At 43.6% G+C, this 15,651-nt stretch overlaps 1 gene segment (V, D, J or C); it reads left to right on the forward strand.

The window, feature by feature from the left end:
* LOC115461302 overlaps positions 1–15,651 on the forward strand; it is a 1,201,995-nt gene that overhangs the window by 476,473 nt on the left and 709,871 nt on the right.

The following is a 15,651-nucleotide window of genomic DNA, read 5'->3' on the forward strand; positions in this document are numbered from 1 at the left end:
ACTGATCACTTTCACAATCAGTGGAGTTCAAGCTGAGGATGATGCAGATTATTACTGTCAACAGGGTAGCAGCTGGCCTCTCACACAGTGATACAGACCAGTAGAAAAACCTCTCTGCTCTTTCTCTTGCTGTAGCTGCTCTTCTGTTACCACATTCAGCACCAAGACAGCTCATAGTTCATCCCATAAAACTAAAGACTACCAGATATTTGGATTGTGGATCTCTAGGGGACACCCAGGTGGGTTGGAGCATGGTGTAGCCTCTGCTAGGCAAATTCCAACCATACACATTATAAAATACTAAAAACACATATTCTATCCCATTATTTCTTAAAATACATCAGAAGTCAGCATATCTTTCAATGCTTAGACCTGTATATTCAGTGCTGGCCCTTATCTGGGTACTGGCACTAAATATCTGAGTCTGGGATGGCCTATAGGAGTTATTCAGGTAACACAGATATTCATCATTGGTTCACTGATAGCCACCGATGAACTTATATCAGCCTTTCTGCTCTACATTATTTCTCTAATCTGCTTATCATCCTCTTTCTCCAGCACTTTATACCCAAATTTTCTCCATTACTCTGTTCTTCATTTCACTCTCTCCCCTTTCCCCTGCCCTCAGCCAGCATTTCCACCTTTTCTCTTGCATCTGATCCAGCATCTCTCTCTTTTCCTCTTCTCTTCATTTCTAGCATCTCCACCAATGTATCCTTTCTCCTTTCTATTATAGTCCTGCATCTCTACTCCTCTCCTCTCTTCCTTCCCTCTGTGCTAGCACCTCTACTATTCTCATCTCTCCCCCTTCCAGCCAAGCATCTTTATGTCCTCTCCTCTTGTCCCCTCTCCTCTCCTCCCCTCTCCTCCTTCCACCCTTCCTTTGCACCTTAAACGTTCCTTTGCAGTTCCTTCTTGTTTGATCCACATAGTCTCAAACATGCTACAAGTCTCTGCCAGATCCCACCCACATGGCAACAGGAAGTGTGCATCAGGAACAGAATCCTGCAGAGATTGACAACACACTTGAGTGGAGGCCTTGTGGTGCATCACTTTTCTTTTTAATGCTGACATTCACAGGCGGTCGGTGACTCAAATGTTTGTGGGCCAATGCTCAGAAGGTACCCCGGGTACTAGAGGCCATTAGTGGCACACTAGCCCCCGCATATACTGGTTCACAATGCTCAAAAGGCCCTACCGCGGGAAACAACAAACTCACCGGACAACAATGCAAATAGCATGCAAATGTAGCCAAATGAGGCCATTTCCTATTCCCTCTGATGCTCAAACAACAGCTCAGTCAACAAGTGTGCCGTTACTGCTGAAAACCTAATGCCAGATCGGAGCAGGCATTAGGGTGGCTGAAGAACAATTTCTCATGGGGACCCAGCTCTGAGGAGGGAAAGGGGGCTCAGGATCACAAGGAATGCACACTCTTTCAGACACGGTATTAAAGAAAAAACTTCAGATTTTTGCCTGTTGTTTCGGGACAGAAACAACATGAAATGAATCCCTAGTTCAAAATGTTGCTGACTGAGGCAAATGTTGTGAGTTTAAAATTGTTCGATACTTAGCCTGAGTGAGCTTGAGTGAGCCCACGTCTGTGAAAGACAGGACACCATAATTGCAAATGTTCTAATAGAGTTACAATATTAAAAATGATTTCAATTTAGAGTTTGCTCCAGTCGCTCTGTCTCCACACCTCGGTGTAGGCGCATGCGCACAAGAAGTTTGCTTTAATGCAGAACTTCTGAGTGAATGTTCCAGGCACAGTCCTTCCCCTGAACTCCCTAATGCTCAATGCTAACAGGGTGCCTATATTTGCATCTCATTAACATTGAGCATTAAGGAGTTGTTCTGACCTGCTGTTCTGCTGCTATTTCTCCGGCGCTGTTCAGTAAAGCACTGGGGTTTAGAACACTGGGACATTGGGGAGGTTAAAATGGGGTGGGGCTAGGTTGGGAAGGGATGGGGCATGGCATAGAAAGTTAAAATTCTTGGTTGGTGTGAGTGATACCTATGTCATCAGTAAATAGAGAGTGGGTCACTTTGAACATAGCAGGGATCTCTCTCTCCACTTTGTTGCTCTGCCTCTCCCTCCTCCACAGCAATATCTCTGTGAGGGGCCCTTTTACTAAGCTGCAGTTAAAAGGGCCCTGTGCTAGCAATGTGGGCTGTTTTTACCGCAGTGGGTAAAAATGCCTTCCATTACCATGCGCTGGGGGTAGAACTATTTCTGATGGTAATATGCATATTTAAGTAGAGGAAATAAAATAGAGGAATGTTATGATCCTGCTGGGACATGCAGGGTAGTGACTAGGTCTTGCGTGTGGAACCATGTGAATTCCCTTTTGTATGGCTGCCATTATTCTCTTTGTCTGTGTTTGTTCTTTGAGTCTGAATGAGTCAGCTCCCACTGATTGCTTTGTTGTTGTTGTTCAGCTGTGTTCAGTTTCTCTGTGTACTCTGCTTCTCTGTGTCTGTGCCTTGACTTTCCCTTTCCTGCTGGGTGAGTCCCTGGGAGCTTACTTCCTTCTTTTGGGTTTCCCTATTAACTCTTTTTCTACTGTATCTGTTGAGAACTGTTCCTTGTCTAAGCTGTGTCCCTTGAGCAGTCTCTCTTAACCTTTTACCTGCTGTATCTATTGCTTGGTTCTTGTGAGCACTGCTCCCCATCTGAGCTGTGTAGCTTGTAGCAGTCTCTCTGTGTAGTCTGCTTTAACCCTTTACCTGCTGATCTGTTGCATGGTTCTTGAGAGCACTGCTCCTCCTCTGGGCTGTGTAGCTTGAAGCAGTCTTTCTTTGTGGCCTGCCCTAACCCTTTACCTGCTGTATCTGGTCTTGTGAGTACTGCTTCTTGTTTAAGCTGTGTAACTTGAGCAGTCTCGCTGTATAGTCTGCCTCAACTAGGGTTACCATATAGCTCCAGAAAAAGGAGGACACATTGATCCAGTCCGGGGTTTGCTTCCATTGAAATCAATGGAAGTAAAACCCAGAATGGCTCAATCTGTCCTCCTTTTTTTGGAGCCATATGGTAACCCTAGCCTTAACCCTTTGCCTGCAGTTTGCTTCTACTGAGGACTGCTCCTTACCTAGCTGTGTAGCTCTTCCTGTCTTTCTGTGTGGTTTCCCTTTTACCCTATTCTTGCTGTAGCTCTTGTTTGGATCCTGTGTAGGCCCCTCTGAGTGGTACAGCTTGGGGTTGCCTCACTGCATGGGTTCCCTTATTCTGGTTGTTGTCTGTATCTGTGTGTTTGGTCTTGTGACCTTTTGTTGGTGACTATATGTGTGGTGCTCTGTGCACGGCCTGAGTGCCAGTCCATTCCAGGACTCTTCTCTGTTCTTTTCCATTCCCTTTTGCATGTTTGGATTCCAGTTCGGACTTGCGGCCCATACGTTTGGACTCTGTATGTGTGGGTTCCATTTCGGCCTTGAGGCCCATACGAATGGTCTATTTCCCTTACTGGTGGTGCTCGCTGGTCTCCCTGAGTGCGCTGGGCTTCGTAGCCCGTTGTCTCTGTATAGCGTGAGCTTCTTCTGCCCTAGGCCTTGGTCTAGGTCTGTCCTAGGACTCAGCCTAGGTCCAAGGGCTCACAATCAACCTAACAAGGAAAATGTCTCTCTAACTTTCTGTCCATCATGTATCCAAAGCACTGGATGCCATCAAAGGAATTGCCATAAATTATATTTATGTTAATCCAATTTGATTAACTACCTTTTCCGAGCAACACCACAAGGTTTAAGTTTAGTTCAGGTCACTTGAAGTCAGTGGTGATTTGCATCCAGTTCACTGGCATTACAACATTTTTACTGCTGACCTGGGGTCTTTCTGAACTTGCCTTCTTTCCTTAGTGCAGCTGGGGGTAAGATCAAAATTGCAGCCAGTCCTTTATTCGTCTATTTATCTATGTTTATATGTATGTATTTATTTATTTGTATATCCTATTTTTAAAGACAATTAACTGATTGGTAACTTTAAAACATTGCACTACTGCACAATTTTAATGTGAGAAAAATAACATGGAATGCACTAAACTCCAAAACCCAAGTAGCATATTTTAGTAAATCTAGCAGTAGAACCAAAAAGAGCTGCCCTGCAAGATTAGACAAAAAGTTGTCAGTCCAGGTCAGAAGTACCTGACAGAGTCCTAAAAATTAGCAAAATTCTATTTTACTTCACCCCAAGGTTAAGCAGTGGCTTTTTCTGTGTCTACCTTAATAATGGGTTATGTACTTTTTCTCCAGGAATTTGTCCAACCGCTTTAAAAACTCAACTGCATTTACTGCTTATATCACTTGCTTTGGGATCTAAATCTGCTTCAATAATCAGTTCCACAGCTTAACTATAAGTTGAATGAAAATTTTTTTTTCCTATTTGTTTTAAATGTGCTACTGTGTAACTTCATGGTTGTCTCCTAGCTTTTGTACTTTTTGAATGAAGAAACAATTGATTCAGGTTTACATATTCCACTTCATTCAGGATTTTATAGACCTCCATCATATATCCAAGCTGAAGAGTCCTAACCTTTAGCCTTTCCTCATAAGAGAATATTTACATCCCTTTAATATTTGTGGTCTCCCTTCACTGTACCTTGTTAAATTCTACTATATCTTTTTGAGATGCTGTGACCAGAACTGCGCACAGTACTCAAGGTATGGTCTCACCATACAGAAATACAGATGCAGTGTGTTATTTTTTTAAATTTATGCTTTATTACTTTCCTAATAATTCCTAATATTTATTGGTAATTTTGTTTTCCAGCGCATTCTGAGCAGCAGATTGTAATTCATTGTCCATTATAACACCTAAATCCTTTTCCTTGGTGGGGATCCTAATGTGGAACCTGGGCATCACATAGCTATAATCGCATCACTTAGCACTTGTCTGTATTAAATTTCATCTGATATTTGGATGTCCAGTCTTCCAGCCTGCCAATATACTGCCTGCAGTCTGCATGTGATTTAACAACTTTGAAGAGTGTTGTGTCATCTGAAATTTGATCACCTCACTCTATCTTCCCCATTCCAGGTCATTTATAAACATATTTTTAAAAACTCGGTTCCCGTACAGATCCATGTGGCACGCCTCTATACACCTGCCTTCATTGAGAGAACTGGCCATTTAACCTGTTTCCAATCCACAACGAACATTGCCTCCTATCCATGGCTTTACAATTTTCTCAGAAATCTTTCATGAGGGACATTGTCAAAAGCTTTCCGAAAATGGAGATATACTTAACTACATCAGCCTACTCATCTTTGTTTGCATGTTTATTCATGTCTTCAAAAAATACAGCAAATTGGGTAAGGCAACACTTACCTTGGCTAATCTGTCCTGACTCTTCCTGTTCGTAAGAAGATAATAGATTCTCAATTCCATTTATTGATAAGTGCTGTAGTTATTGTTTTTAAATCAGTTTGGATACACAGAAATAGTGACAACATGTTGTAGGTTGCTGCTTTTATTGGGCTAACAATATATTTATAACTAGATTTAAAAACATATCTTCATTTTGTCAGTCCAATGCAACAACATGCTTTCAAAATGCATTTATAACAAATTAAGCAATATTAGAGCTAGATTGCACTTATTCCTTCATCGGTACTATTTTGTTAATTGATGCATATTCTGAACTTCCGATGCAAAAAACAGGAGAAACAAGTCTTTGCAAAACCATAAACAGGCGACAAAGAACAGCAAAGATGACCAAAAATATCAAAATGGAAGATGCTTCAGTTGAAAATCCAATAAAACAATTTAATGAGCAATAAGAGAATAATACACAATAAAAAGTTGGTGAGCTCATTAAATTGTTTTATTGGATTTTCAACTGAAGCATCTTCCATTTGTTATTTTTGGTCATCTTCGCTGTCCTTTGTCTTCTGACTTCCTCCATTTGTTGCTGTACAGCTATGGCAGATAGTGGAACATCTGACCTAATTTCAATTTTTTTAAAAATTATTTTAGAGGAATTTAAAAAAACAATAGTTAATTGTAAAATGAAATGACTAGATTTGTACAACTGTTGTGATGAATATTTCTCTGAATAGCTGATCATTGAATTGGTGTGATTTATTCTTCTTGGATGGTCAGAGAGGTGGTGGAAATAGGGCCAGTTCAGAGCCTTATGTCTGCATTAGAGACTTACTGCTGAGAGTAAACAACTTCCCCAACATGACTGGAAATGGATATGGATATTAGACACGTCCAATGGGAAATTAACCATAAATATGGTTTCTGAGATGTTGGATCAAAGGTTGTAAACAAAGGTTATCTAAGTCAGCTAATATAATTACTTACCACAAGGTGGCAGTAAAACACAGATTTATAGATCATGATTTGCGCAGATAGAATTTTGCAACTTTATAAATGCTCCCCAAGTCACATGCTTAAGTGAGGGTAAAATGAATAGACTTTCTTTATAAGGTACATGTCTAAAATATTTCTGGTTTTGGGCAGGATATTTTTACAAGCTACTCCTTTTGCAAAATCCATGTTGAAGATTTCAAGCTTGATATTCAAAATGATTTAACTAAACAGTTTATCTTTTGTTACTTTGTACCCTGTGCTTTCCCATTCATGGCAGGTTCAATGCAGCTTACATGGGGCAATGGAGGGGTTAAGTGACTTGCCCAAAGTCACAAGGAGCTGCCTGTGGTCTGAAGTGGGAATTGAACTCAGTTCATCTGTTCTCCAGGACCAAAGTCCACCACCCTAACCACTAGGCCACTCTTATGGCCTGGCAAATGGTAGTATAGCCCTATACACATATATTCTCTCACTTCATACATGGAGTTCTCTATTTCCACATTGCTGTTTTGATTCATGCAGAATTTTATTTTGTTTGACTTAATTACCTCTTTAACAGAGAGTGCAACACCCCCCTTCTAATTTGATCCACCCTATCTTGCAATGTAATGTTGTACCTTGGTGTCCCATTTATTGTCCTTCTTCCACTAGGTCTCTGGGATACTTGCTATATCCTACCTCTTCATTTATGGGGAGATGCATCAAACTTACTGGACCAGCAACATGCTTTCTTGACCTGTTCCAGCAGATTTAGTGAGCACATTATTCGGCGGGAGATGCACAAAGAACGATTTATGTTTTCTGGCAGCAGAAAATGGGAATGGTATGCAAAGTTATTAAAATGAGTGGATTACCATTTAACAGTACATTCTGAGTGATGTACAGACTTTACAACAATCTTTTACGGGAGGTCAGGAGCTGTTGTATGCAGCACAATAGTAAACTGAAGAGGCAATTTCCCATGTGTTGGAAGGACGCTAGTACTGAACAGTGCTGATGGAGAGGAGCCCAACTGGCTGGTAAGCATTGTCTTCACTTGTGCTGGATTTTTTCCCCTGCTTTCTCATCTTTGCCTTCTCTTGCGGGCAGTTGAGCTCCGAGGTGCAAGGGATCATGAGTGTTCATGTACATTCCCCATATAAGCAAATCAAAGTGCTCCTGTTTATATAACATGATAGGTTCATTTTATGCAACGTAACCTGCTTTGAGCCAATATTTTTTTATTTTTTTTTGGGGGGGGGGGGTTAAGCAGATGCTTTTAAATTAGATGAAATGAAATAGAAGCATGTGAGAGAGGGTGGGAGTCCATGCATCAATGCAGTGTGCCAGCGACATCTCTCCCTTGCCATGTACACTATTCAGAGGTGGTGAGCACAGCTCATAGAGTGTTGGGCACAGTCTCAGGTGTCATAAAAGAACCTTACTCTACTTTTCTTCTCCCCATCAATCCCTTTTTTTTTTTTGTGCTTTATCTCTTCTTCTCCCCTCCCCCATACCGAGCTTTCAAATTTGGAAAAAAAAAGCTACACAAGGCTTTCACATAGGCAGCTTGTATGCATGTGTGAAAGATATGAAATGCTACAGAGGGCTGTTCTGGGCATGCACAGCTTTGTAAGTAGCTACTCTGTGCATGCTCTGGCAGCCTTCCCTACGAGCTGTACATTAAAGGTCCATGCAGCTCATTTGCATGTGATTTCTTCTGAGCATAGCTTGCTATTTCCACCTCGGTAATTTTTACCGAGGTGGAAATAGCGAGCGGATGTTACCAGGAACTTTTGTGCATGAGGCCCTCATTGCTGAATACTCTGACTCTCCTATCTTATTTTTCAGGCTTCTAGCATTTGTATATAGTCTTATACTCATATCATACTGGTGGACTTAAATTTACTTCAGCAAAGCACCTACCCAAACAGCAAGGGCAGATTTGTATTCATAGTTTTTCCAAGCCATTTTTCAAAATTGATTAAGTCTGCAAGTTAAAAGTTGCCTGAGATTTTACAGATATGCCCATTTTTTGAAAATTGCTTCATAATGCTAGCTAAGTTGGAGGAGGAATAGCCAAATGATCAGAGCTCATTGTAATCTTTAGCAAGTTCCTTAACCCTCTTTAGATTGAAAACCCTTTTGGGACAAGGAAGTACCTATTGTTCCGGAATGTAACTCACCTTGAGCTAAATCCCAACAACCATCAGGCTCCATCATCCTTTCCACTCTCTTCTTTTTTGTTTCTCTCTCAGACTCTTAATAAAGTATGGTAAGATTTTACAGTTACCAGTTGATAACAGTAAAACATTTGCTTTTAACTGTTGGAGTCATTCCCAGCATTTCTCCATTCAGTTAACACAGAAAATGTCTTTCCTCATGTGTAAACTTGATAGCAGATAATATGATATAGTTAGCTTTATCTCAAGGGTGCATTAACTGTTCCACCTTAGCTGCCTCAATAAGACCCAGTGATAATTCTCTAAGGAAGGCACCAAGAATGAACACAAATAACCTGAATACTGGCATTTACAACTGTATGTGCACACATATGAGTGTAAATGTCACTATTCTAGCTATACACTTAACTGTTTTATAAAATTGCATCTATATGGAATGGTGCATAGTTTGTAAGTGGGTAATTGCATAGGTGGAGTCTGGGCATAGCACATTTACACACATAGACAATAGAATAATATAATCTGCGCGCATTCTTTGGTGATTTAGGCTGTAGTCATGTTACGTCACAGGCTTAGTCCTTTTAAGTACAATCTCTTTTTCTGTCTCTTAAACACACAATATATGATCCCAGTCAATACTCTTCATGGGGCTGGCTCCTAGCAAACCCAAACACTGTGGCAATGAATGCCATCTCAGGCCCCTTCTGGACACACCCCAAATTCATATACTTTAAGAAGATTCTGTAAAGTTTCCTCCTACACATATAATCAACTCCTGGAGGCTGACTTGATTCTTATTCCTACCCCAGGAAAACACCTACATTCTGACTACTCTTCTTCTCTCAGCACTGCAGCCTTCTCTTTCTCCATCTCTGAATCATTTGTTGGGAAGTCCTCTTTCAGGACTGATCCCCTTGTGGCTTACATGGTCTGTAGCCCTGCCCAGCGCATCCCAGGATGCACTGGGCGGGGCTGGGCGCCGCCATTTTGCTGTGTTGTCAAGCCAAGGAAGAGGAGGGAGGCAGATTGTGTCCCTCCTACAACTAAGGTAGGGGGGCCGGGAAGGGGCTGTCCTTATGCTGGACCACCAGGGATTGCTCGGACAACATTGGGGGGGAGTTGGGGGGGGGATCTCCAGCCCCCCTCTGTCGCTCACTGGGTGGGAGGGTGGGAGGGGTTTTGCTGGTGGCCACTAGACCACCAGGGACCAATTTCGGGGGATTTGGGGGGGCTGGAGACCCACTGGATCTCTAGCCCTCCCTGAACCTGGGGGGAGGGGTGGGATCATCGGGGGGGGGGGGGGGACTGGAGGTCCACCGGACCTCCAGCCCACGTTGCTCAGGCCTCGAGGCAGGGTGTTAGTCTGATGGGGCAGGGTGTTTGACAGGTTTGAGCTAGACCTGTCAAACAAGTGCGGGAGGATTCTCCCGCACTTCTACCCGATGATCAGAGATAATTGCACTGCTTAAAATTGCATGCATTATCTCTGATCATCCGTGCGGTAAAGTCCCGCGCTGTTCCAGCACTATTTTTATAGTGCTGTTTGGAACAGCGCGGGGCTTTTGATCATCTGCCCATTAGTGAGGGAGTGATCCTAAGGGAACCCAGTCATCTACCACCCACTTCCTCACACCCTCTTACTGGGCATTTCTATAAAAGGGTGCCTACATTTAGGCCTCTAAAGGGCACTTATGGAGCTTATTCTCTAAAGGAAAGTAAAGGTCTATTTTTCTTTACAGAATACTAGCACAACTGGGTATATATGTGTGTAGACCAATAAGTCACAAGAGCTGGAAACTCTAATCCTGAAATTCTTATAACTGCCAACTTTCCAAAAAGACCAACAAACACCCCCTTCATGGCTACCACAATAATAAGAACCCAAATGTATTCAAAAAGTGGAGAAAAAAAGACCTCAGTGAACCGCCCCCACTTCTCACATTAGTATAGAGCCAAGGCGCACAACCAACACTGGCCAAAAAAACTCCACCTGTAAGTAAAACAAAAAAGTAGGGTACTGTTGTCTAATGAAACAGGAATAACTTCTTAATACTAAAGATTAAGTCAAAGAAAGAAATTCAAATAGTCTTAACTGCTCAGTCGCCACTTCATCTTCTAAACAATTCCAAAAAGACCCGACAGGGAGCCCTGTTTCGCTCAACTGCATCAGGGAAACAATTCTTGCATTCAGGCCACCATGTACTTCAAAATGGCATATCCACATAGATGTGAGAACATACACCAGTCATTGAGCCGGCATAAATGTTCTCACCTAGATATGGAAGATACACACATAAATTACAGTATTCTGTAAGCTACAAATGCAAGTGGGTATGACCACTTACAAACTATATACTATTGAAGATATGAGCCTAGTTATAGAATGGCACATATCCAGTATATTGGCATTTATGCACATAATGTGCACACATATGCACCTATATGCAATATTCAGGCCATTTATGCACATACCTGATGCCTAAATGTTGGCACATTCTTTAAAGAATTACTCCCATGGAGGACCGTTCTATAAAGAAGGAGCCTACACTTAGGCACTGAATGGTGCACAGGGCCGTGTCTAGGGTCTCTGGCGCCCCCCTGCAGACTATCAGTTGGCGCCCCCTCCCCCCCCCCCCCCCCCCCCCCCCCCCCCGGTGAAAATGATCGCTCACCACTTGCCACACTGACAGGAATTGTCAGCAATATTCTTAGAAACAAATTGCTATACATTGCAAAATAAGATAGCAGATGTAAATTCTCAAAGTGGACATATTCCAAACGCTAAAATGAAAATAAAATGATTTTTTTCTACCTTTGTTGTCTGGTGACTTTCTTTTTCCGATCATGCTGGCCCAGTATCTGAGTCTGCTGCTATCTGTCCTCTTAACTCCATTTCCAGGGCTAATTTATTTCTTTACTTTCCTCCTTTCTTCTTCATTTCTTGCTCTATATCCATTTCCAGCAATTTCTTCTCTCTCCCTGGGTCCTGCCCTCCCATCCATGTCCATTCTTGTCCCTCTCTGCCCTTCCCTCCTCCATCCATAGCTAGCAATCCTCCTGTCTCCCCTCCCCTCCATTTCCAGCAAATTGTCCTCTCCCTGGGCCCCCATGTCCATCCTTGTCCCTCTCTGCCCTTCCCTGCTGCATCCATAGCTAGCAATCCTCCTCTCTCCCCTCCCCTCCCCTTCCAGCAATTTGTCCTCTCCCTGGGCCCTGCTGCTGCCCTCCCATCCATGCCTCTCTGCCCTCCCATCCATGCCTGCCATAGGCGGTCGGTGGCCCAACTGTTTGGGGAGGCTAAAGGGGGCGGGGTTAGGGGTGGGTCAGGGGCGGAGCTTACCTCCATAAGTGTTTGACAACACACAGAAAAAAAATAAGTAAAATAAAAGTCACAGTTAATACCTTTTATTAAATTTAGATATTAGATATGTATCATATGTCAAAGAATAAAGTGGTTGCTCAAAGCATATACTAAACACAATCGCTCAACTGCAAAACACTATGCACAACTTTGTGCAAAAACACACTCAGAACCTTACTGTACCATAAATATTACACTGGGAAGACCCTAATACACCAATATACCACCATACGGAACATGCAGACCGTCAACAATATGAAACAAGGGATCATAATATCATGATACGTGTAGAGCCAAAAAACACCCTTTTAGGGTGGCTAGTGTTCACAATGAGCTCCTTTTATTAACGACCATATGTAGATCCTTCAAGAGGTAGTGTGTCATGATTTTCGCTGTACACCCTTTCTGGTGTTTTGGTGCCAACTTAGTAAGGCCAACACACAATCTCTCCACTGCAAAACACTATATACAAACTTGTGCAAAACACACTCATAGCCTTACCAAACCATAACAGCACTAATTCCAAGGACAGGACGAGCTACAACCTTTATGTGTGGAAAGGCAGCACTATAATTACACCGGGCTCTAAAACACCAATACACAACCTAGTGAAACCAAAATAAAACAAAAAGGGCTGCAAATACTTCTCGCTAGCAGAATACTGCATCTTGATCACACATGAAAAACACATGGCTTAACAGATATGAAGGCAAAATACAAGAAGTCAGACTCAGCATGCAGCAATACTAGAAACATTGAAACTTACATGCAAAATATCACAGATGTACATTTCCAAAAGCTGACATATTCCAATTAATAAATTTTGAATAAAAAATGTTTTCTACCTTTGCTGTCAGAGCATTTAGTTTTTCTATTAGCTTTGGTCCCAGTGTCTTCTTTCCATTTGATATTTTTTTCTCTCATCATGTCCACCATCTTTCTGTGTCCTTATGCGTCCTGTCTACCACCCTATCCTTTCTCCAGTTTCAACATCTGCCCTCAAAGTGTTCCAATCCAGCCTTTAAATTCAGCAATTTCCCCTCCATCCATATAAAGCATTTCTCCTCACTCCCCTCCATCCATGTGCATCTACAACCTTTGTCTTCTCTTCCCTCCATCCATGTCCAGCATTTCTCCTCTCTCTCTTCCACTCCATCCGTGTGCATCTCCTTCCTTTATCTCTCCTTCCCCCCATCCTTGTCCAACATTTCTCCTCTCTTCCCTGCCCTCCACTCCATCCATGTCCAGCATTTCTCCTCTCTTCCCTCCCCTCCATCCATGTGCATCTCCTTCCTGACGTCCCTCCCCTCCATCCATCCATGTCCAACAACTCTCCATTCTCCCCTTCCCTCTCCTCCATCCATCCACCCATATCCTGCAAATTTCCTCTCTCCTCTGTCCCCATTCATCCATCCATGTCCAGAATTCTCCTCTCTCCCTTGCCCTCCCCTCCATCCATCCATCCATGTCCAGGAACTCTCCGTTCTCCCCTGCCCTCTCCTCCATCCATCTCCAGAAAATTTCCTCTCTCCCCTGTCCCCATTCATCCATCCATAGTAACATAGTAGATGACGGCAGAAAAAGACCTGCATGGTCCATCTAGTCTGCCCAAGATATGAGTTTATCTTGAATTTGTACCTGTCTTTTTCAGGGCACAGACCGTATAAGTCTGCCCAGCAGTATTTCCCACCTCCCAACCACCAATCCGTCTCCCATCACCGGCTCTGGTACAGACCGTATAAGTCTGCCCTCCCCTATCCTAGCCTCCCAACCACCAACCCCTCTTCCCCCCACCTGCTCCGCCACCCAATTTCAGCTAAGCTCCTGAGGATCCCTTCCTTCTGCACAGGATTCCTTTATGCATATCCCACGCATGTTTGAATTCCGTTACCGTTTTCATCTCCACCACCTCCCACGGGAGGGCATTCCAAGCATCCACCACCCTCTCCGTGAAAAAATACTTCCTGACATCTTTTTTGAGTCTGCCCCCCTTCAATCTCATTTCATGTCCTCTTGTTCTACCGCCTTCCCATCTCCGGATCCCATCTTCCCATCTCCCATCATCCATGTCCAGAATTCTCCTCTCTACCTTGCCCTCCCCTCCATCCATCCATCCATCCATGTCCAGGAACTCTCCGTTCTCCCCTGCCCTCTCCTCCATCTATCTCCAGATAATTTCCTCTCTCCCCTGTCCCCTCGATCTATGCCCAGCAATTCTCCTCTCTTCCCTGCCCTCCCCTCCATCCAGCCATTTCAGCAATTCTCTCCCCTGCTCTGCCCTCTCCCCTCCTGTCCAGTGATTTCTTCTCTCTCCCTGCCCTGCATCCATACATGGCCAACAATTCTCCTCTCCCCTGCCCTCCCCCCTACATGTGGCAGGCTGCAGCGTTTTTGCGAGGCAGCTCTGGCTCTCCCTCCTTCCTTCCTTGGTTCCCGCTCTGGCTCCCCGATCGGCAGCCCCCCCCCCCCCGCGTGTTTTAACCTTTACTCTCCGACGTGGCAGCGATGTCAATCAATGAAGAACGTAGAACAGACTCGCTTCCAGCTTCTCTCTTCACACAGTGTCCCGCCCTCGCGGGAACAGGAAGTGCATCATCGCTGACGCTGAAGGCGGGACACTGTGAAGAGAGAAGCTGGAAGCGAGTCTGTTCTACGTTCTTCATTGATTGACATCGCTGCCACGTCGGAGAGTAAAGGTTAAAACACGCGGGGGGCTGCCGATCGGGGAGCCAGAGCGGGAACCAAGGAAGGAAGGAGGGAGAGCCCGAGCTGCCTCACAAAAGCGCTACGCTTGTGAGGGCAGCAGGGAAGTCTGAAGTCCACGATTGGGCTGGGGCGCCGGGGCGAGGGTAAGCACCGCGGCGGTGCCCTCCAGAGGTGGGCGCCCCCCTGCGGCGCTTACCTCGCTTACCGCATCGGCACGGCCCTGATGGTGCATAAGTTATACTGACAAATTCTGATAATCCACATAGACTCAATTTTATAACTATGCAATATGCAAGTAGGTGTGCACATAGCATAGTCTGGATGGAGCACGGGCAGGTGCACACAATGACATAAGTAATTTCTAGAATATTATAAGTTATGCACATAACTCTTCCACTTACACCAATTCTGTGGCTAGCGAAAGTGCTTGTGCCTAAATTATCATGCTTATCTGACCTGTTATTCTAGTATTCTATAAAGGCAATTAGGCATCTGTTTTTCTTTCTAGAATAGGCTCCTACTGAGCCCCCATTTACAGAATTGCCCCTAATGTGCAGTAAATGCCTCCATGTTAAATATAAGGCTCAGTTGTTGCTCATTCTATGCCTATTCCACACTGTCTTTCATGTTAGCTGTTTACCACATGCTATGTCTTAAGATGCTGCATTAACTGTCAGTGTATGTGCTAATTCTTACATTAAACAGTTAACACAATTTAACAATAGGGGCCTTCAATTTCAATGTTGTTATTGGTGGCATTTCTTTTTTTTATTCTTGTGAAGAGGGGACCCTGTATGCTCTTGAAAGTGTTTGTCTGATAAACCGTCATAGGCTTATTCTTATGTTGGTTCATTAAAGCTAAGAAGACAGGAGGAGCCTCCACGGAAAGTCAAAGCAAAACAGCAAAAGTAGAGGCTGACAAATGCGCAAACCAATAGGGAGATAATATCAAAAACCAGTTTATTCAGAATATTCATATCAAGGACCCGACACGTTTCTTGTAACATGGTGTTTGCTGATCGGTTGGCTGTTCTTTTGTTCTCTCTGTGGATTAACTTGCAAACATAAAGGAATTATTCAAGCCTATCAGCTTCTTCTCAGAGAAAGTTGAT

Source organism: Microcaecilia unicolor, chromosome 2 (genome assembly GCF_901765095.1).
Source record: "Microcaecilia unicolor chromosome 2, aMicUni1.1, whole genome shotgun sequence".
NCBI lineage: Eukaryota > Metazoa > Chordata > Amphibia > Gymnophiona > Siphonopidae > Microcaecilia > Microcaecilia unicolor.